At 36.0% G+C, this 21,606-nt stretch overlaps 1 non-coding gene and 1 pseudogene across 1 annotated transcript; one reads left to right on the forward strand and one right to left on the reverse strand.

Moving 5' to 3' along the window:
* Positions 1-20,649, reverse strand: part of LOC101434748 (GPN-loop GTPase 3 pseudogene) — a 69,649-nt pseudogene extending 49,000 nt beyond the window's left edge.
* Positions 18,757-18,885, forward strand: LOC111765298 (small nucleolar RNA SNORA38). Its single transcript, XR_002797683.1, has one exon. It is a non-coding gene; the product is annotated as a small nucleolar RNA SNORA38 (small nucleolar RNA).
* Positions 20,650-21,606: the final 957 nt, after the last annotated feature.

A 21,606-nucleotide genomic window follows, 5' to 3' on the forward strand; every position in this document is an offset into this window, starting at 1 on the left:
ATATTCAGATGAACAGAAACTAAGAGAACTCAGAAACAAGAATGTAGCTCTGCAGGAAAACAATAAAGGGAGTTCTGCAGCCAGAAAAGAAAAGACAGGAGAGGAAAGCTTGGAAGGGAGTGTAGAAATGAAGACTGTCAGAAAGGGTAAACAAAAAGGAAAAAGGTGGATAAAAATAAGATATGAGATATAAAAGACAAAGTTTAAAATGGTTGAAGTAATTTCTTCATAGTAATAACATTGTTAATGTATTAAATTCCTCAATCAAAAGACATAGGCTGACAGAATGGATAAGAAAACATGAGCCATCTATATGCTGTCTACAGAAGACTCACCTTAGACCCAAGGATACAAATAGGCTGAAAGTGAAAGGCTGGAAATAGATATTTCAAATAAATAATAACAAAAAGAGAACAGAGGTAGCTATGTTGGTGCCAGACAGAACAGATTTTAAATACAAGAGTGTGATAAGAGATGCAGAAGACCATTCTATAGTAATGAAAGGGACAATTCACCAGGAAGGAATAACAGCCATAAATATCTACGTACCTAACCAGGGTGACCCAAAATACATGAGGCAAATTCTGGCAAAACAGAAAGGAGAAATAGATACCTGTACAATAATAGTTGGAGACTACAAAATGCCACTCACATTAATAAAGAGAATAACTACACAGAAGATCAACAAGGAAACAGAACTTGAACATTAGGATAAACAAGTTGGGCCTGACAGATGTATATGAAATATTGCACCCCAAATCAGCAGGTTATACTTTCTTCTCAAGTGCTCATGGATCTTTCTCAGGAATAAACCAAATGAAGGATGACAGCACAGCTCTCAATAAATTTAACAAAGTACCTTCTATGATCATAATGGAATGAAGCTGGAGATCAATAATAGGTGCGAAAGGGGGTAATTTGCAAATATGTGGAGGCTAAACAACACACTTCTCAATAATCAGTGGATCAAAAAGAAACTGCATGATAAATTAGTAAATATCTCGAGATGAATAAAAATGAGAATACAACTTACCTAAACTTATGGAATACAGTGAAGGCAGTGCTGAGAGAGAAATTTATAGCCCTAAATACCTATATATAAAAAAAGAGTTGAAATCAAAGATTAAATGGAACAGAACAACTGGAAAAACTAGAAAAAGAACAGCAAACCACTTCCAAAACAAGCAGAAAGAAATAACAAAGATTAGAGCAGAAATAAATGAAATTGAGAACAAGAATCACAGAGAAAATCCATGGAACAAAAAGGTGACTCATTCAGAAAATAATAAAATTGACAAACCTTTAGCAAGACTGAAAAGAAAAAAAGAGAGAAGATGCAAATAAAATCAGGAATGAAAGGAGGTGCATTATGACTAACCCCACAGAAATTAAAAAGATCATAAGAACATATTATGAGAAACTGTGTGCCAACAAATTAGGTAACCTAGATGAAATGGACAAAATCCTAGAAATGCACAAACAGCCTACATTGGTTCTATAAGAAATATAGGAACTCCACAAACCAATCATAAGTAAAGAGATTGAATCAGTTATCAAAAATCTTCCAAGAAAGAAAACTCCAGGACCAAATGGTTTCACAATTGAATTTTACCAAAGATTTCAAGAAGAATTAATATCAATCCTATTTAAATTCTTTCAAAAACTTGAAAAGGAAGGAAAATTGCCCACCACATTTTATGAAGCCAATGTCACCCTAATACCAAAGCCAGATAAAAATACTACAAGAAAAGAAAATTACAGACCAATCTCTCTAATGAATATAGAAGCAAAATTTTTCAACAAAATATTTGCAAATTGAATCTAACAGCATATTAAAATAACTATATATCATGAACAAGTGGGTTTATTCCTGGTATTCAAGGGTGGTTCAACATAAGAAAAGCAATTAATATAATACATCACATTATAAATAGAAGGGAAAAAACACACGATCATTTTGATTGATGCAGAAAAGGCACTGACAAAATCCAGCATTCTTCCTTGAAAAAAACACTTAAAAAGACAGGTAAAGAAGAATGTTCCTCAACATAATAAAAGGCATATATGAAAATCCCATAGCCATCATCATACCCAATCAGGAGAGGTTAACTACATTCCCTCTAAGATCAGGAAGAAGACAAGGATGCCCACTGTTACCACTGTTATTCAACAATGTGCTAGAATTTCTAGATAGAGCAAGAAAAAGAAGTTAAAGGCATCCAAATTGGAAGATGAAGTAAAACTCTCCCTTTTCACAGATGACATGATCCTTTATTTAGAAAATCCTGAAATATCTACAACAAAGTTATTAGAGTTAATAAGTGAGTTCATAAAAATGTCAGGATACAACATCAAGACACAAAAACCAGTAGCATTTCTATACATTAGTAATGAGCAAGCTGAGGAGGAAAACAAGAAAAAAATTCTACTTACAATAGCAACAAAAAGATTCAAGTAGGAATTAATTTAACCAGGGATGTAAAAGATCTGTATTCAGAAAACTACAAAACACTGCTAAAAGAAAACAAAGAAGACCTAAACAAATCCAAGTTCATGGATTGGAAGACTAAAAAATCATGAAGATATCTATTCTACACAAAATGACTTACAGATTCAATGCAATATCAATCAAAATTAAAACAGCCTACTTTAAAGAAATAGAAAAGTCAATTACCAAATTTATTTAGAAGGGAAAGGGGTCCTGAATAGCCAAAAACATCCTAAAAAGAAAGCAAAGTTGGAGGACTCACACTCCTGACTGTTTTTTATTTTTTTATTTTTTGTATGCTTTTAAAATTTGTATCAATAAAATTGATTTGTTTTTTTAAAGAGCATACTATTGGCATAAAGATAGACACATTGATCAATGGAATTGAATTAAGAATTCAGAAATAGACCCTCACTTCTTTGGTCAACCAATTTTTAATAAGACTACCAAGTCTACTTTTCTGGGACAGAAGAGTCTTTTCAAACAAATGGTGGTGGGAGAACTGGATATCCATAATTAAAAGAATAAAAGAAAACCCCCTCACTCCCTATAAAAGAATCAAATTAATCAAACACCTAAACATAAAAGCCAGGACCATAAAACTCCTAGAAGAAAATGTTGGGAAATACCTACAAGACCTTATGTTGGTGGGGGTCTCTTCAACCTTACGTGCAAAGGAAAAGCAACAAAAGAAAAAATAGATAAATGAAACTTCTTCAAAATTAAACACTTCTGTACCTCAAAAGAATTTGTGAAGAGGGTAAAAGCATACTCAATTGGAGAAAATATTTATAAATCACGCACTTTAAGGGTCTAATATGATACATGAAGCGATCCTACAACTCAACAATAAAGAGACAAATGACCTGAATAAAAAATGGGCAAAAGACTAAAATATATATTTTTCTAAAGAAGAAATACAAATGGCAAAAAAAACCCCACAAAACACGGAAAAATGCTCAACATCAGTGGTTACTATGGAAATGCAAATCAAAGCTACAATGAAATATCATTTCACACCTACTAGAATGGCCACTATTCACAAAACAAAATACTACAAGTGCTGGAGAGGATGTGGAGAGAAAGGAATAGGAACACTCATTTACTATTGGTGGGGACGTAGAATGGTACAGCCATGAGGAAGTCAGTTTGGTGGTTTCTAAGGAAGTTATAGACATACCATGTGACCTGACAATATTACTAAGAACTGAGAGCAATGACACAGACATCTGCAAACGGGTGTTCATACATTATTCACAATTGCCAAAAGATCGAAACAACCCAGGTGTCCATCATTGGATAAATGGCTAAACAAACTGGCATATACACATGATGGAATATTATTAAGCTGTAAGAAGAAATAAAGTCATGAAGCATATAACAACAGGAATGAACCTGGAGCACATTATGTTGAGTAAAGTAAACCAGGCACAAAAGACAAATATAGTATGATTTTACTACTATGAGCTAAATATAATGAGTCTACTCATGGAGTTAATAATAGCTAGAATATAAATCACCAAAGAATACAATATAATTACAATGGAAAGCTGAGGTTTAATCTATGCATAATTGGTAAAAAGTTGTTTGTAAATGTTTGGAAATGAATAGAAGCATTGAAAGCACATCATAGGATTTGTAATTACCAGTACTACCATATGGGTATCATAATGGTTTGTTTTTTGTTTTGTTTTTTTGTTTTTTGGCATAATGAAAATGTTCTAATATTGATTGAAGTGATGAATTGAATGCACAACTCAGTAATTATATCAAAATGCCACTGATTGTGCATTTTTGATAAATTATATGGTTTATGAACAAAATAAATAATAGGGTGCGTTGGGGGGAAAATACACCAAATGTAAAATATGGGCTATAGTTAGTACTAATACTTTGACGATGTTCTTTCATAATTTGTTACAAATGTTTCACAACAATGCAAGGTGTTTGTGGTGGGGTGATGTATGGGAGCACTGTATGATGTTACACTTGTTTGTTTTTAAGTTCACAACTTTTACTATACACGTATTGTTTATGGATGTTCATGTATGAATGGTACACTTCAATGTATTGTTTTTAAAATGAAAAAAAGTATTAAAACAAAACTAAAACACACATGGGAGATATGATAGAGAAATATTAGAGGGAAATGTTGCTGGCAGTGAGACCTACTCAGCATCTTGTGTGCCATGATCTTGCCTATGACAAAAAAGGATGTGAATGAAGAGTTTTGGAAATTAACTCATTAGGTTTATTTGAATATTTGTAATATTTGAACAGTACTAGAATTATTGAAATAGTTTTAAAACTTTTTGTTTCGTATATAGTAATTGTCAGATGCACTCTTCATTATCATTATCATTTTTTTGTTTTCACCGAACAAGAAAACAGTGGGTGTACAGAATATGGAATCTTTCCAGTATCCTGATTCTGTGAACATTTTTTATTCTATTGTGGAAAATATCAGTGGCATAAAAATCAATTTGCTACTTGTGCATTTTACTTTGCAGGCAAATAACATAAGCCAAGTGCTTTGATTCTTTTGATAACATTATCTAATGTGATTTTTAAAAAATTCTCTGCCAGTATTTGAGTTCCACAGGCTAGGGCATATCTTCATCACCAGTTACTAATGTGGAATTTGCTCTCTCAAAAGACATGAGCAGTAGCAATGGTGGATGCCTCCACATCTGTCTCCTCCAGGTGGCAGTTGTGCTTCCTTCCCACTGTTTTCTTCATTAATGCTAATTTAGTCTTTCAAGATTTGGCAACTGTTTTGTAAAATTTGAGCAATTTTTTCCCCTTAGGAGACTATAATCGAGAATTTGCAGGACAGATTAAATTAAAAAAAAAAAAAGTTATGTAGGAAGCCTCATGGCCTCAAAGATATTGCACTCTGATTCTCTACCTGAAGTGCAGTTTACTGGCTTGTGTGTTGTAAACAAAATCCTCATTCCAAGAAAACTTATTCCATGAGGAATTTCAATAAATCATTTGAAAAATAAGATATGTCTCTTCCTTTATAAAAAGCCATGAAATCTGAATGTTATCCCAGGATGCAACATATCCTGCTACCCCTGGAAATCTTTAATATATTTTTAAAAAACTGGCATAAAATGCAGTGGAAATGGGTTGTTAGATGTCAAAAGTAATAACAATCTTGTAATGTTCTTGTTAAGAAATAAAAGTCTTTTAAACTTTGAATAGTATGGGAAAGGCATTTTCTGTTTTCCTTTTTAAAACATAAGAAAGTCAATATTCTATTATTTACATTCATTCACTTATTCAGCAAATACTACTGAGTTCCTTCTATGTGCAAATGTCTGTGCTGGCTGCTGTGGGAACCAAGGACTGCCTTCAGGAAATTTAGATATTAATATGACAGTTTGCATGTTTGTAATAATTCTTAGAAAAAAATAGACAATGATAAGCGTTTTAAAAGGGAGACTGACTAGAGACAAGTGCATTCATGAGAAAATTCTAAGATGAAATGCCTTGGAGTAGGTGACTCCTAAAATGTCTTCATCCTGGTATTCAAACGAATGTGCAAGTTCCTCCCCTTGAATGTGGGCTGTACTGACTTGTTTCTAACCAAAATAATAGAGCAGCCATGATGGGATTTCTCTTCCAAAATAAGGTTATAAAAGACCCTGCCTTTCATATTGCTTATATGGTCCCTCAACCCTTGCTCACACTGATGGTCACACTGATGAAAAAAACTGCAAAGTTATGAAGTGCCCTATGGAGAGACCCACAAAGCAAAGAATTGATATCAGCTTCTGGCCAATAGCCAATAAGGAACTGAGGCCCTGAGTCCATGTTGAATTAAATACCACCAGCCATTTGAGTGACATGGAAGGAGATCCTTCCACAGCCAAGTCTTGGGATGAATATAATCCCACTGGAAATCCTGATCACAGCCTTGTGAGGGGCTCTGAACTAAGTCATTCCTGGATTCCTAACCCACAGAAACTATGAGATAACAAATGCTTGTTATCTTAAGTCCCTAGGCTTTTGGGTAATTTTGTTATACAGCAACAGACAAGATACAACTTAAGCAGGGCTGAGAGGAAAAGCTCATTAATTCAACTAATAGTCTTTGAGAAATTCCTATATGCTAGGCACTAAAGACACAATAATGGATAGAAAGTACAAAGGTCTATGCTCTTTGACCTTAAGACTTGTTAATAAAATATCTCATAATAATTATACAAATGATCACTTAAATTGTGGTAAATTCAATTAAAAAAAGGGCAATGTGCAAGGATTATGTAAAATATGGGTGCCCAGCCTAGGCTAAGAAGTGATAACTTCCTTCAAGAAATGATATTTAAATCAATGAAAAAATTGGGAATGGTGTTTGGGATAAGGAGTAAATAACACCTGGTAGAGGAGAAACAGCATGTGCAAAGGCCCTGAAGCTAAAACCCAGTGAGAAAGAGAGTTTGAACTATTGAGTTTTTTCAAACATAAGGATTTGGGATTGTTTCTTAACAACAATGATAAGACATTGAAGAAATGTAATCAAGGGTATTACATAATCTTATTTGGTATTTAGAGTTATCACTCTGGTTATTTTATGGGAATAGTATGGGTTCAGGAAGAAAATTAGCTGATAGATGACAGTGGTTTCATCTCAGGTAATGGCTATAGGGATAGATAATGGAGACAGATTAAGATTCCATAATTGTATAAAATTATAAAATATGTAGAGACACAAAATTTTTACTAAGTGTGAGTATAGTTTGCTTAAGCAATAAAAAGTACATAGCGATGATTTCCTATGTGTAAAAATGTTTTTCATGTGAAAGAAAATTATACAAAAGTACAGAAAAGTAAGAATGGATTAATTCTACTGTTACTAATTCCACTAGTATAATACTGTTTCTATTCCTCTAAAAATTGATCTTAATGACTTCTTCTAAGGTATTAATTTCTGCCCTCAAATTTGTCTATTGCTGTTGATGTTTAATGTTCATCCTTCTGAACTCTTTTACTTCCTAGCATGGACACAAAGGCTGACATAATTTCAGACATGACTAAAATATCACCCACCACTTCAAGGGGAAAATTTCTTCTCAACCTAACTTTGTACAAAGAAGAATATGGAATATTATAGATTATTCTATCTTATTCAATGTTATACAAAACTATTCTTGTCAGATGAAATGATTTCCAGACTTTATCTTTAATGATAAGACAATATAACAGGGCAGTTATGAGTCTATATGCAGGAACTTCTGGGAAGTAGGTAGGTAGGCAAGGCTCAACTCTCTCATAAAAACAACAGAGGAAGAGCTGCTTTGGGGATCTGCAGATCAGGACAATGCTGTGCATCATCCAGGAGGGAGAGGGACAGAGGGATAAAGCGACTGAAAGGAAAATCATGAATTATTCATTCCTGTGACTGGGAATGGCACTTATTCCCCACCTTCAAGGTGAATAACCTAGGTAAAATGCTTGACTCACTGCAGCCAATTGAGAGGAGAAAGGAGGTCTTCCTCTGTGGGAGGAGGAGGGGTGTTGGGGATACTGAAGAATGATTTCTCTTCAGTGAGTTTGACCAGCAGAGCCTGCTTTGAATCTCAGCTGTAGCCAACCTAGCAAGTGTAGGTTGAAAGAGACAGCTCTGTGGGGTTGCTGCAGGGCAAATAGGTGTGGGACCAGCATCCAGCAGACTCGGGGAGAATACCTGCCTCACATATAGGAGGTCCCTGGTTCAATCCACAGTACCTACTTGAAAAAACAAAAAACAAAAAACTAAACAGCCTAACCAACCTGAGGAATGGGGGGCAGGGAGAGGCTTCATAGGTGCTGTAAGAAAACCAACTAGCCCAGAAGAGAATGGATCCAGAGAGCAATCCAGTTGTTTGTCTGGCACCCAGCTGGCTCCATAGGGAGTGTGAGTTGAGGGACAAGCATCCTTGGGACCAAAAACTTTATACCAAGATACTATTAATTTATTTTAATTTGTTATTTTATATTTATATGTATAAATATTTATCATTTAATCTATATTTTATTCTCTAAAACTGAATACCTTACCTGTGGAGGGTAGGCTACAGGGTGATTGATTGTGAGCATTGGCAGCCTGAGACTGTTGCTAGTGACCTAAGAGGGAACACTATTTTTCCTGGTTTTCTTTTTTTTCCCCCCATTTTTCTTTGTTTCCTTTTTTTTTCCCTTTTCCTTTTTTATTCTCCTTAGTTTCTTTCATTTTCCCTCTTCAATTGCTTTTTTATCATTCCACATTCTATTGTTTGGTCTTAATTTTTTTTTCTTCTCCTCTTTTCTTCTCATCTCATCCTTCCAGTCTTTTTTTTTTTTTTAGAGCATTCCCACCCCTCATGGCTCCCTGCTCATTATTTTTGCTCATTGCTTTTGTTTGTTATCAATGCATTGTTTTTGATCATTGTCTGCTCATTGTTTTTTAAAAATTTTCTCATCTGCTTGTTGTCTGCTTTTTTAAGAGGCACCAGGAATCGAACTTTGTTTCTCCCATGTGGGAAGCAGGCAACCAACTGCTTGAGCCATATCTGCTCCCTGCTCATTTTGTTTTTGGTTGTTGTCTGCTCATTGTTTTTACTCAATGTACGCTTGTTGTTTTTGCTTGATGTCTACTCACTGTTTATCTTTTTTAGGAGACACCAGGAACTGAACATGGGGCCTCCCACATGGGAGGCAGCCACTCAACTGCTTGAGATGCATTTGCTCCTTCCAGTCATTTTATTATATATTTTTCTTGTTTCATTTTTTATTCCTCCTTTTAAAATTCTTATTTCTTTTTTTCATGATTTCTCACTCATTACTTTTTTTTCCTAGATCTTTTTCTATATTTATTATTTTTATTATTTTATATCTTTCTCTCCTTTTCTAAGGTCTTGATATTTTGTGGTAGAGGGGGAACATGGACAGCAACAAGAAAATAGAATAAGTGGAACCAAGTTTCATAAAAGACCCTTAACATGAAATAAAATGAAATGAAACCCTAGAGTAAAAAGAGAAGCTAACCAACTGAATAAGCCTATCAAGATAAATAGATGCTTAGACACCAGCAAAAAATTACAAGCCATACTAAGAAACAGGAAGATATGGCCCAGCCTAATGAGCAAACTGAAAATAGGAAAAGACATAGAATATGGAACAAATAATCAAAGTTGTCCAAACAAATATCATTAATCAACTTAATGAAGTGAAGAAAGAAATAAAGGATAATAAGGAAACACTAGGGGTACATATAGAAGAAGTTGTAAATATACATAACAAGATAACATCTCATGGTAATGAAAGGCACAATGCAAGAAATTATAAATATGCAGAAAGCACATAACAGCATATTTGAACAGGCAGAGGAAAGAATTAGTGACATCAAAGATACAACATCTGAAATCACACAGAAAGTGGAACCAATAGATAAAAAGATAAAATTCAGAAGAGATTCAGGGAACTGAATGACAACACAGAACACACAAACATGCAAACTATGGGGATCCCAGGGGGAGAAGAAAAGGGAAAGGGGGCAGAAAGAATGTTGGAGGCAATATTGAATGACAATTTGAACAACATGGATGTACATGTTCTGAAAGTGCAGTTCACTCCAAACAATATAAATCCTAAAAGGCCTACCATGATCCCTATCAAAAAGTCAAATGTTAGGAAAGTGGACATTGCTCAACTGATAGAGGGTCTGCCTACCATAGGGGAGGGTCCAGGGTTTGATACCCAGGGCCTCCTGACCCATTTGGTGAGCTGGCCTGTGTGCAGAGTTGCCACATGCAAGAAGTGCTCTGCCAAGCAGGGACAACCCCCTATGGGGGTGTCCCATGTGCAAGGAGTGCCCCCTGCAAGGGGAGCCGCCTCACATGAGAAAGAGCACAGCCCACCCAGGAGTGGCACCAAACACATGAAGAGCTGATGCAGCAAGATGACACAACAAAAAAGAGATGCAGTTTCCCAGTGCAGCTGAGGGTGCAAGCGGACACAGAAGAATACACAATGAGTGGACACAGAAAGCAGACAATGTGGGGGGGTGGGGTGGAGAAATAAATAAAATAAACTTTACCAAAAAAGTCAAATGCTCAAGCAAAAGGAGAGAATTCTGAAAGCAGCAAGAGAAAATACATACATCACATGTAAGAATCTCAATAAGAGTGAGTGCTGATTTCTCATCTGAAGCCATGGAGGTGAGAAGGCTATGGTATGACACAGTTAAAGTGATAAAAGAAAAACAAAATGAAATGAAACACCTGATAGCCAAGAATTTTGTATCCAGCAAGCTGGCATTCAAAAATGAGAGAGTTCCAAATATTCGCAAATAAACAAATTAAGAGAGTATGTCTCGCTGGCATTCAAAAATGAGAGAGTTCCAAATATTCACAAATAAACAGAAATTAAGAGAGTCTGTCAACAAGAGACATACCCTTCAAGAAATACTACAGAGAGTGCTGCTGGTTGAAAGGGATAAACAGGAAAGTGAGGGTTGGAGAATAGTGTAGAAAGGAAGATTATTAATAAGAATATCTAAGAGGATGAAAAGAGAAATAGAAACAAAATATGATATATATAAACCTAAAGAAAAAATGGCTAATGTAAGTACTGCCCTGACAGTAATACACTGAATGTCAATGGATTAAATTCTCTAATTAAAAGATACCAAAAGGTTGGCAGAATGGAAAAGGAAATATGACCCATATATATGCTGTCTACAAGAAACTCACCTTAGACCAAGAGATACAAAGGAGTTGCAAGTGAAAGGTTGGAAAATGATATTACTTGCAAACAATAACAACAACGACAACAAAAGGATAGGATTTGCTACAGTAATATCAGACAAAATAGACTTGAAAGGCAAAACTATTTTAAGGGACAAAGAAGGACACCATATACTTTAATAAATGGGGTAATTTTTAAAGAAGAAAGAAAAATCATAAGCATTTATGCACATAAACAGGTGGCCTGAAAATACATGAGGCAATATTTTGGGAAAACTAAGAGGAGAAAAAGATGACTCTATGATTAGAGTGGGAGACTTTAATCAACATTATCACATTAAACAGAACATCTCAATAGAGGGTAACTAAAGAAACAGAGACCTTGAATACTATGTTAGAGCATTTACACCAAATAGACATATAGAGAACATTACACCAAAATGCAGCAGTATATACATTCTTCTTGAGCACAAATAACTCATTCTCCAGGATAGATCACATGATAGGTCACAGAAAAAAATCTCAATAAATATAGGAAGATTGTAATTATACAAAATAATTTCACTGACCATGATGGAATGAAGCTGGAAATTAATAAGGAATGGAGAAACAGATCAGGCAAAATGATATAGAAGCTAAACAACACACTCTTAAACAATCAGTGGATCAAGGAGAAAATTGCAAAAGAAATAAGCTGAAATGAATGAAAATGAGAATATAACCTATCAAAACCTCTGGGATGCAGCTAAAGCAGTGTTGAGAGGAAAATTAACAGCCATAAATGCCATATTGAAAAAGAAGAAAGAACTAAAATGAAAGATCTAACTGCACACATGGAAGAACTAGAAAAAGAACAACAAACTAATTTCAAAACCAAGCAGAAAGAAGGAAATAACAAAGATTTGAAGAGAACTAAATGAAACTGAAAATAAAAAAACTAAAAAAAATTAACAAAACCAAAAGCTAATTCTTTGAGAAGACTAATAAAATTGACAAACTCTAAGTTAGACTAACAAAGAAAAAAAAGAGAGAAGCAAATAAATAAAATAAAAAATAAGAGCATGTATATCACCACTGATCCCACAGAAAAAAAGAGAATCATAAGATGATACTTTGAAAAATTGTATGCCAACAAGATGGATAGCTTAGATGATGTGGGCAAATTTCTAGGAACACACAGACAACCTACACTGATGAAAGAAGAAATTGATGGACTCAGACAAATCACAAATAATGAGATAAAATTAGGCATCTAAAACCTCCCAACCAAGAAAACCCAGGATCAGATGGCTTCACAGGTGAATTTTACCAATCATTGCAGAAAGAACTAACACTGCAGACCAATATCTCCAATGAACTAAACTGCTAAAAGCCTCAACAAAATATTTACTAATCATATTCAACAACACATCAACTGAACTATCATCATGATCAAGTGAGTTTTATCCCTGGTATTCAAGGATGGTTCAACATAAGAAAATCAATCAATGTATTACACCACATTAACAGACTAAAAGAAAAAAATCACATTATCATCTCTACTGATGCTGAAAAAGCACTTGACAAGATAGCACATCCTTTCTTGATAAAAAAAAAAAAATTTTGAAAGGAATAGAAAGAAATTTCCTCAACATGATAAAGGGTATATATGAAAAAACTCACAGCTAACAGCATAATCAATACTGAACATAGCAAGGATGCTCACTGTTAACTGCTCTTATTTAATGTTGTTTTAGAAGTCTTTGCTCAAGTACTTAGGAAAGAAAAAGAAATGAAAGTCATCCTAATTGGAAAAGAAGAAGCAAAAATTTCACAATTTACAGATGACATGATCCCATACATAGAAAGTCCCCCAAATTTCAACAAAGCTTCCAGAGGTGGTGTGGCAGTTTGATATTATTGATGAATTCCAAAAAGAAATACTGATTATGTTTGTAAACTGGTTTGTTCCACTGGGCTTGTGATACCCTTATATATTATTGAATTCAAAGGTTTCACTTTTTCACTTTTACTTGATTAAATTATGACTAGGACATTGATTGAGCCACATCAACAGGATGTTGGGTCCCCACCCCTTGGTGGGCAGGGACTTACAGAGAAAGCAAGGCAGAGGAGAGAGTTGGAGTTTTGATATTGTAGCCCTGGAAAGTAAACATACAGAGAAGCAGAAAAATGAAGAGAGAGGGCTCCATTGGATATGTCTGAGGCCCTGGAAAGAGAGATGAGCCATTAGCCTGAGAGTTTACAGCTGACCTTGTGGAGAGAGCAGAGCAGCTGAGCCCAGAAAGGAACAAGCCCCAGGAGAGAGACAAGACTTATCCCAGGCTACAGCTGATATTGGAAGAAGCTGGGACCTTGCAGCCTGAAGAGGAAGAGGAAGCCTGAACCCTTGCAGATAATGGCAGATATCTCGCTCCAACATGTGTCAACCTACTTTGGTAAGGGAAGCAACTTACACTTTATGGCCTGAAAATTGTAAGCTAGTCCCCCAAAAATACCCTTTATAAAAGCCAATAGATTTCTGGTGCTTTGCATCAGCACCCTTTGGCTGATTAATATATGTGGTAAACAAGTTCAGTAAAGTGGCAGGCTATAAGAGCAATACATAAAACTCAGTAGCATTTCGTACACTAATAATGAGTAATCTGAGAAGGAAATCAAGAAAATAAATCCATTTACTATAGCAACTAAAAGAATCAAGTATGTAGGAATAAACTTATCTAAAGATGTAGAGGACTTATACACAGAAAACTAAACAACATTGTTAAAGGAAATCAAAGGGAAGACCTAAATAAATATTCACGGATTGGAAGACTAAACATCATTAAGATGTCTGTCCTACCCAGATTGATTTACCATTTTAACACAATCCAAATAAAAACAACTTTTTTTTACTGAAGTGGAAAAAACAGTTATGAAATTTGTTCAGAAGGGCAAGGGGCCCCAAATAGTAAAAAACATATTGAAAAAGAAAAACAAAATTGGAAGAATCACATTACCTGACTTTAAAGCATACTACAAAGTTACACTGTCCAAATTGCATGGTATTGGCAAAAGGATAGACACACTGACAAATGAAACCTAACTGACAGTTCTGATATAGATCCTCACATATATGGTCAATTCTTATTCAACAAGGTCACCAAGCCCACTCAACTGGGGCAGCATGGCCTCTTCAACAAATGGTGCTTGGACAACTGGATATCCATATCCAAAAGATGATAGAGTATCACCATCTTACTCACTATACAAAAATTAACTCAAGATTGATCAAAGACCTAGATATCAGAGCCAAGAGCATAAAACTCCTAGATGATAATATAGGGAAACATTTACAAGATGTTATAATAGGAAATTATTTCATAAACTTCACACCCAAAGCATGAGCAATGAAAGATAAAATAGATAAATGGGAGCTCCTCAAAATGAAAAACTTTTGCACTTCTAAGGAGTTTGTCAAGAAAATGAAAAGGCAGCCTACGCAATGGGAGAATATAGTTGGAAACCACTTAGCTGATAAAGGTCTAATATCCAGCACATATAAAGAACTCCTTCATCTCAAAAGTAAAAGACAAACAACCAATTTAAAAAATGTGCAAGAGATTTGAACAGACGCTTTTCCAAAGAGGAAATACAAATGACTAAAAAGCACATGAAAAGATGCTCAGCATCACCAGCTATTAGGGAAATGCAAATCAAAACTACAGTGAGATATCACTTTAATTATACACCTATTAGACTGGTGGCTATTTAAAAAAACAAACAGAACTACAAGTGTTGGAGAGGATGTGGAAAGAGAACCTCTACATTGCTGGTGGAAGTGTAGAATGGTGCGACCATTGTGGAGGACAGTTAGGTAGTTTGTCAGGAAGCTAACTATAGAATTGCCATAAGATCCAGCAGTCCCACTGCTTGATATATACCTAGAAGAATTGAAAGCAGGGACATGAACAGATATATGCACCCCAATGTTCACACTGACACTACTCACTATAGCCAAAAGTTGGAAGCAACCCATCAACACAGGAATGGATTAGCAAAATGTGTTATATACATATAATGGAATATGACTCAGCTGAAAGAAGGAACAAAGTACTGATGCACACAACAATATGGATGAATCTTGAAGATTTATATTGTTAAGTTAAGCAAACCAGTCACTAAAGGTCAAATATTGCATGACCTCACTGATACAATCTAAGCAATTCTGAGCAGTCTCACAGAGCTAGAGTCTGGAAGATAGGTTATCAGGAAACAGAAAGAGAGTAGAGTGTGGTGAGAAGACAAAACCCATGATAAATTGGAAGGGTGTAGTATGGCAGTGGATGGGAATGATGGTGATGCAGGGATGTGAGCAGGGTCAATGGTACTGGAGTGTGAGGGTGAGTATGTGGAACGGTTGGGTTGGACTATCCATGGAGCTGTGGAGAGGTCTGGAGGAAGGAACAGGTGAACTCAGGATTTGTAGGTCTGTGGAAGAAACAACAATGTTGGGAAAGTTTTTCACAAATATGCCATGAGAAGGTAACTGGTGCAGGGTCTTGGTAGTGTTGGGAATATTTGGGAAAGGGTGCACTTGGGGCATCTTTCAAAGTGGCTGTACCATTCTGCATTCCCACCAACAGTGTGTAAGTGTTCCTATTTCTCCACATTCTCCCCAACACTTGTAGTTCTCTGTCTTTAATAGTGGACATTCTGATAGGTGTGAAATGATATCTCATTGTAGTTTTTATTTTCATTTCCCTAATTATTAGCTATGTTGAGCATTTCTTCAAGGGTTTTTGTGGTTTTTGTTTTTTGTTTTTTTTTTGTTTTTTGTTTTTTGTTTTTTGCCTTTTGTATATCTTCTTGGACAAATATCTGTTCAAGTCTTTTGCCCACCTCGCTCTTGTTTTTGAGAACGCTTTTGGCTATTTGGTTGCACTTTCCCTTCCAAATGAATTTGGTAATTGCCTTTTCTAATTCTATAAAGTAAGCTGTTGGGATTTTGATTGGTGTTGCATTGAACCTATAAATCATTTTGGGTAAGACTGATATCTTCATGATATTTATCTTCCAATCAATCAACATGGAATGTCTTTCCATTTGTCTAGGTCTTTTAAAATGTCTTTTAGCATTCTTTTGTAGTTTTCTGCATATACTTCTTTGGTTAAATTAATTCCTAGGTATTTGAGTCTTTTTATTGCTATTGAAAATGGGATTTTTCTCCTGATTTCCTCATCAGATTATTCAGTATTAGTGTACAAAAACAATACTGATTTTTGTGTGTTGATCTTTATCCTGACACTTTACTGAACTCACTTATTAGCTCAAGTAGTTTGTTGTGGATACTTCAGAATTTTCTATGTATAGGATCATGTCATCTAAAAAAGGTGAGAGTTTTACTTCCTCTTTTCCAATTTGGATGCCTTTAATTTTTTTTTTTTTTTGTTATGTCTAATTGCCCTAGCTAGAACTTCTGGTACAATATTGAGTAACAATGTTGACAGTGTGCATCCTTGTCTTGTTCCAGATCTTAGAGGGAAAGCTTTCAACCTTTCCCCATTGAGTATATTGTTGGCTGTGGGTTTTTCATATATGTCTTTTATCATATTAAGGAATTTTCCTTCTATTCCTATCTTTTGAAGTGTTTTTATAAAAAAAAAAAAAAGGATGCTAGACTTTGTCAAATGCCTTTTCTGAATCAGTTGAGGTTATCATGTGTTTTTGTTTCATTCAATTGTTAATATGGTGTATTATATTGGTTGATTTTCTAATGTTGAACCAGTCTTGCATACTAGGAGTAAATCCCACTTGGATGTGATGTATAAGCTTTTGATATGTTTTCAGATTCAATTTGCAAGTATTTTGTTGAGAATTTTTGCTCTATGTTCATTAGAGAGACGGGTCTGTAATTATCTTTCCTTGTAGAATCTATATCTTGCTTTTGTGTTAGGGTGATGTTGGCTTCATAAAATGTGTTGGGTAATTTTCCTCCCTCTTTAAATTTTTTAGAAGAGTTTAAAAACCATTGGTGTTAATTATTTTTGAAATGCTTGGGGGAATTCACCTGTGAAGACATCTGGTCCTGTACTTTTTTTGGCTGGGAGATTTTTGATGACAGATTCAATCTCCTTAAATGTGATTGGTTTGCCAAGTTCTTTTATTTCTTGTAGCCTCAGGATAGGTTGGTTGTGCATTTCTAGGAATTTGTCCATTTCATCTAGGTTGTCTAGTTTGTTGTCTTACAGTTTCTCATAATATCCTCTTATGATTTTGTTTGTTTCTGTGGGGTCAGTTGTAACTTCTCCCCTTTCATTTCTGATTGTACTTATTTGTGTCTTCTCTCTTTTTTTCTTTGTTAGTCTAGCTAGGATTTTGCCAATTTTATCAATCTTCTCAAATAACCAGCTTTAGTTTTCTTGATTTTCTCTCTCTCTTTTTTTTTTTTGTTATCAATTACATTTATTTCTGCTCAATTTTTATTATTTCTTTTCTTCTTCTCTTTTTGCGATTGGTTTGCTCTTTTTTAGTTTCTCTAGTTGCTCAGTTAAATCTTTGAGTTTAGCTCTCTCTCCTTTTTTTTTTTTTAAAGATTTATTTATTTAATTTCCTCCCCCTCCCCCGGTTGTCTGTTCTCTGTGTCTGTTTGCTGCGTCTTGTTTCTTTGTCTGCTTCTTTTGTCATCAGCAGCACGGGAAATGTGGGTGACGCCATTCCTGGGCAGGCTGCACTTTCTTTCGCACTGGGCGGCTCTCCTTATGGGCACATTCCTTGTGCATGGGGCTCCCCTACGCGGGGACACCCCTGCTTGGCATGGCACTCCTTGCGCGCATCAGCACTGCACATGGGCCAGCCCCACACGGGTCAAGAAGGCCCGGGGTTTGAACCGTGGACCTCCCATGTGGTAGGTGGACGCCCTAACCACTGGGCCAAGTCCGTTTCCCTCCTTTTTTAATATAGGCATTTAGGCCCATAAATTTCTCTCTGAAGACTGCCTTCACTGTATCCCATAAGTTTTGATAAGTTGGATTCTTGTTTTCATGTGTCTCAATGTATTTACTCATTTCACTTGCAATTTCTTCTTTGACCCACTGATTGCTTAAGACTATGCTGTTCAGCCTTCACACATTTGCAAATTTACTTTTTTCCTGTCTATTATTGATTTCCAGTTTCATTCCATTATGATCTGAGAAGGTGATTCATATAATTTAAATCTTTTTATAGTTTTTGAGAGCTGCATTCTCCCCTAACATGTGGTCTACCCATGGGCACTTGAGGAGAATGTACAACCTGCTGAGTTTGAATGCAATGTTCTGTATATGTCTGTTAGGTCTAACTTATTTATCACATTGTTAAATTTCTCTACTTCCTTGTTGATCTTCTGTCTAGTTGTTCAATCTAATGCTATGAATGAGGTGTTGAAATCTCCAACAATTATTGTAGAAATGTCTATTTCTGCCTTCAGTTTTCCCAGAGTTTGTCTCATGTATTCTGGGGCATCCTGGTTAGGTACATAAATATTTATGACTGTTATATCTTCCTGGTGGATTGTCCCATTTATTGATATATAATGCACTCTCTTACAAAGGCATGTCTGTGGTTTTCTGTTCTTGGACATGTAAGAATTGGAGGCAAAGTTATGTGGGCTTGAAGAAGTCTGCAGCCAGCTTGCTCTGCAAGCTTAAGATTACTCTTCCCACACAGGGAGAAAAAAAAAAAAAAAAAAAAAAAAAAATATATATATATATATATATATATATATATATATATATAGGCCTTCTGTATCTCCTGTAACATTTTGCATTTAAAGACTGTTTTGCCTTATATTTGTATAGCTTTGCCTGCTCTTTTTGGTTACCATTTGCATGAAGTATCTTTTTCCAACTTTCACTTCCAGCCATTTTGTATCCCTAGGTCTAAGGTGAGTTTCTTGTAAGTGGAGGGTTCATGTTTTTATATCCATTCTGTCAGTTGCTATCTTTTGATTGGGAAGTTTAATCCATTCGTGTTCAATGTTATTACTGTAAATGTACTATTTACTTCCACCATTTTATTCTTTGGTTTTCAAGTCATATCATGTTTTTGTCTGTCTTTTTACTCTTCTGGTTATCCTTTCTGCTATTCTTTCTTCTATATTCTCCTCCAAGACTCTCTCTCTCCTGTCTTTTTCTTTCAGGTTCTAAGGCTTCCTTTTATATTTCCTGCAATTGTGGGTTCTTTTTTTTTAAAGATTTATTTTTTATTTATTTCTTTCCCCTCCCCCCCCCAGTTGTCTGTTCTCTGTGTCCATTTTTTGCTGCGTGTTCTTCTTTGTCCACTTCTGTTGTCAGTGGCATGGGAATCTGTGTCTCTTTTTGTTGTGTCATCTTGCTGTGTCAGTTCTCCGTGTGTGTGGCACCATTCCTAGGCAGGTTGAACTTTCTTTTGTACTGGGCAGCTCTCCTTACGGAGTGCACTCCTTGCACGTGGGGCTCCCCTACATGGGGGACACCCCTGTGTGGCAGGGCACTCCTTGCATGCATCAGCACTGTGCATGGGCCAGGTCCCCATGGGTCAAGGAGGCCCGGGGCTTGAACCATGGACGTCCCATGTGGTAGACGGATGCCCTAACCACTGGGCCAAGCCTGCTTCCCAGTGGGTTCTTTTTTCACAAATTCTCTTAATTTCTATTTGTGAACATTTATACTCACTTTCATATTTGAAGGCCAATTTTGCTAGATAAAGAATTTTCAACTGGCAGTTTTTCTCTTTCAGTATCCTAATTGTATCATACCATTTCATCTCATCTCCATGGTTTCTGAAGAGAAATTTCTACTAAATCTCACTTGATGTCCCTTGTACATGATGGTTTCCTTCTCCCTTGCTGCTCTGAGAATTTTCTCTTTATCTCTGGCATCTGACATTCTGAATAGTATGTCTCTTGGAGTAGGTCTATTCAGATTTATTCTGATTGGGGTATGATGCACTTCTTCAACATGTAAGCTCATTTCTTTCATGAGAGTTGGGAAATTTTAAGCTATTATTTCCCCAAATATTCTTTCTGCCCCTTTTCCCTTCTCTTCTTCTGGAACTTCCATGACATGTATGTTGTCGTGTTTCATGTTGTCATTCAACTCTGAGCCCCTGCTCCATTTTTTCCATGCTTTTCTCTCTTCAAGTTTAGATGTTCTGCCTTTGTTATCATTTATTCTTTCTTCCATCATTTTGAGCTACTTTTTTATGCTTCTAATATGTTTTTTATATCACCTATTTTGTCTTCTTTCCCATGAGCTCCGTTACTTTTCTGTTCAGGATTTCAAGTTCTTCTTTGCTCTTCCTCAAAGCCTTCTTGATGTCACTTATCTCTTTAAGCATATTGTTTTCTAATGTATTAATTTGTTTTTGGAAATTGGTGTGCATCTCACTGATTAGTTCCCTAAAATCCTGCGTCTCTTCTGGGGTTTTGATATATTCCTTTTCTTGGGGCATGTCTTCTATTTTCTTAGTATGGCTTATAATCTTTTGCTGATGTTTAGGCATCTGATTAGGATGTAGTTTACTCAGGGATTTAGTGGCAGGAGGCTGTGTGTTACCATTACTCTTTGATTCTTGGCTCAACCTGGATTGTTAGGCTTGTCCCTGCTAGTTGCTCAAAACTGGGGCCTGGACCCAGTAATTGGTTGTAGACTTGCTTCTGAGGGCCTTGGGGAGGAAGGCTATAGAGACCAGAAAAAGCATCTCTCATTTAATTTTTTCACATGCAATTCCTTCATCTGCCAGCAGATGGCACTCTTTGGCAGGCCTCAGTTCAATGTCTAGTCAGAGTGTATTTGTTCCAACACAGACTGGATCAATGTGATAAAGCTTCTCGTCTGGAAGCTAGGAGCTTTGCAATTCAGACTTTCTCTGAGAAAGTTCTTTAGCCTTCTCTGGCTAGGAAATATTTCTGAGTCCTCAAAAATCAGTCCCACTTAGTAGAAAAGGAAATTGGGAGGGTCGTATATTTTTAGCCCCTTGCCAGCTCCCACAGCAAACAATGACGTGGCTTCACCCAGCCTGGAAGGGCTCTTGGGACACAGCAGACCAAATTTGTGGGTCAGGAGCTGAACCAGCCTTAGGCTGTGTCCCTCTCTCTCTCCTTTCTTGGGGTGGTAGATCCCTGGAGTTCCATTTGTCTGTAGCAAGAGGCCCAGAGTCCTGAATATTCTAAAATGTCTTTAGTGTGGGGGATGGTGAGGGTAGCAGCTGCTGCTGGTTTCAACTGACAGTTCTGGCATAGTGATTTCTCTCGTTTGTCCCTCTCTCTGGTGAGTTCATTTCCTGTCTCTCTTTGCCTGGTATCCTAAACCCTAGAAGATGTTTTTCTTGGCTGATTCAGCCTGTCCTCTAGTAATTTTTCTGGAGAAGAAGAGAGTCACGTGTCTTTGTAATCCATCATCTTACCAG

This window comes from Dasypus novemcinctus, chromosome 15 (assembly GCF_030445035.2).
Source record: "Dasypus novemcinctus isolate mDasNov1 chromosome 15, mDasNov1.1.hap2, whole genome shotgun sequence".
Taxonomy (NCBI): domain Eukaryota; kingdom Metazoa; phylum Chordata; class Mammalia; order Cingulata; family Dasypodidae; genus Dasypus; species Dasypus novemcinctus.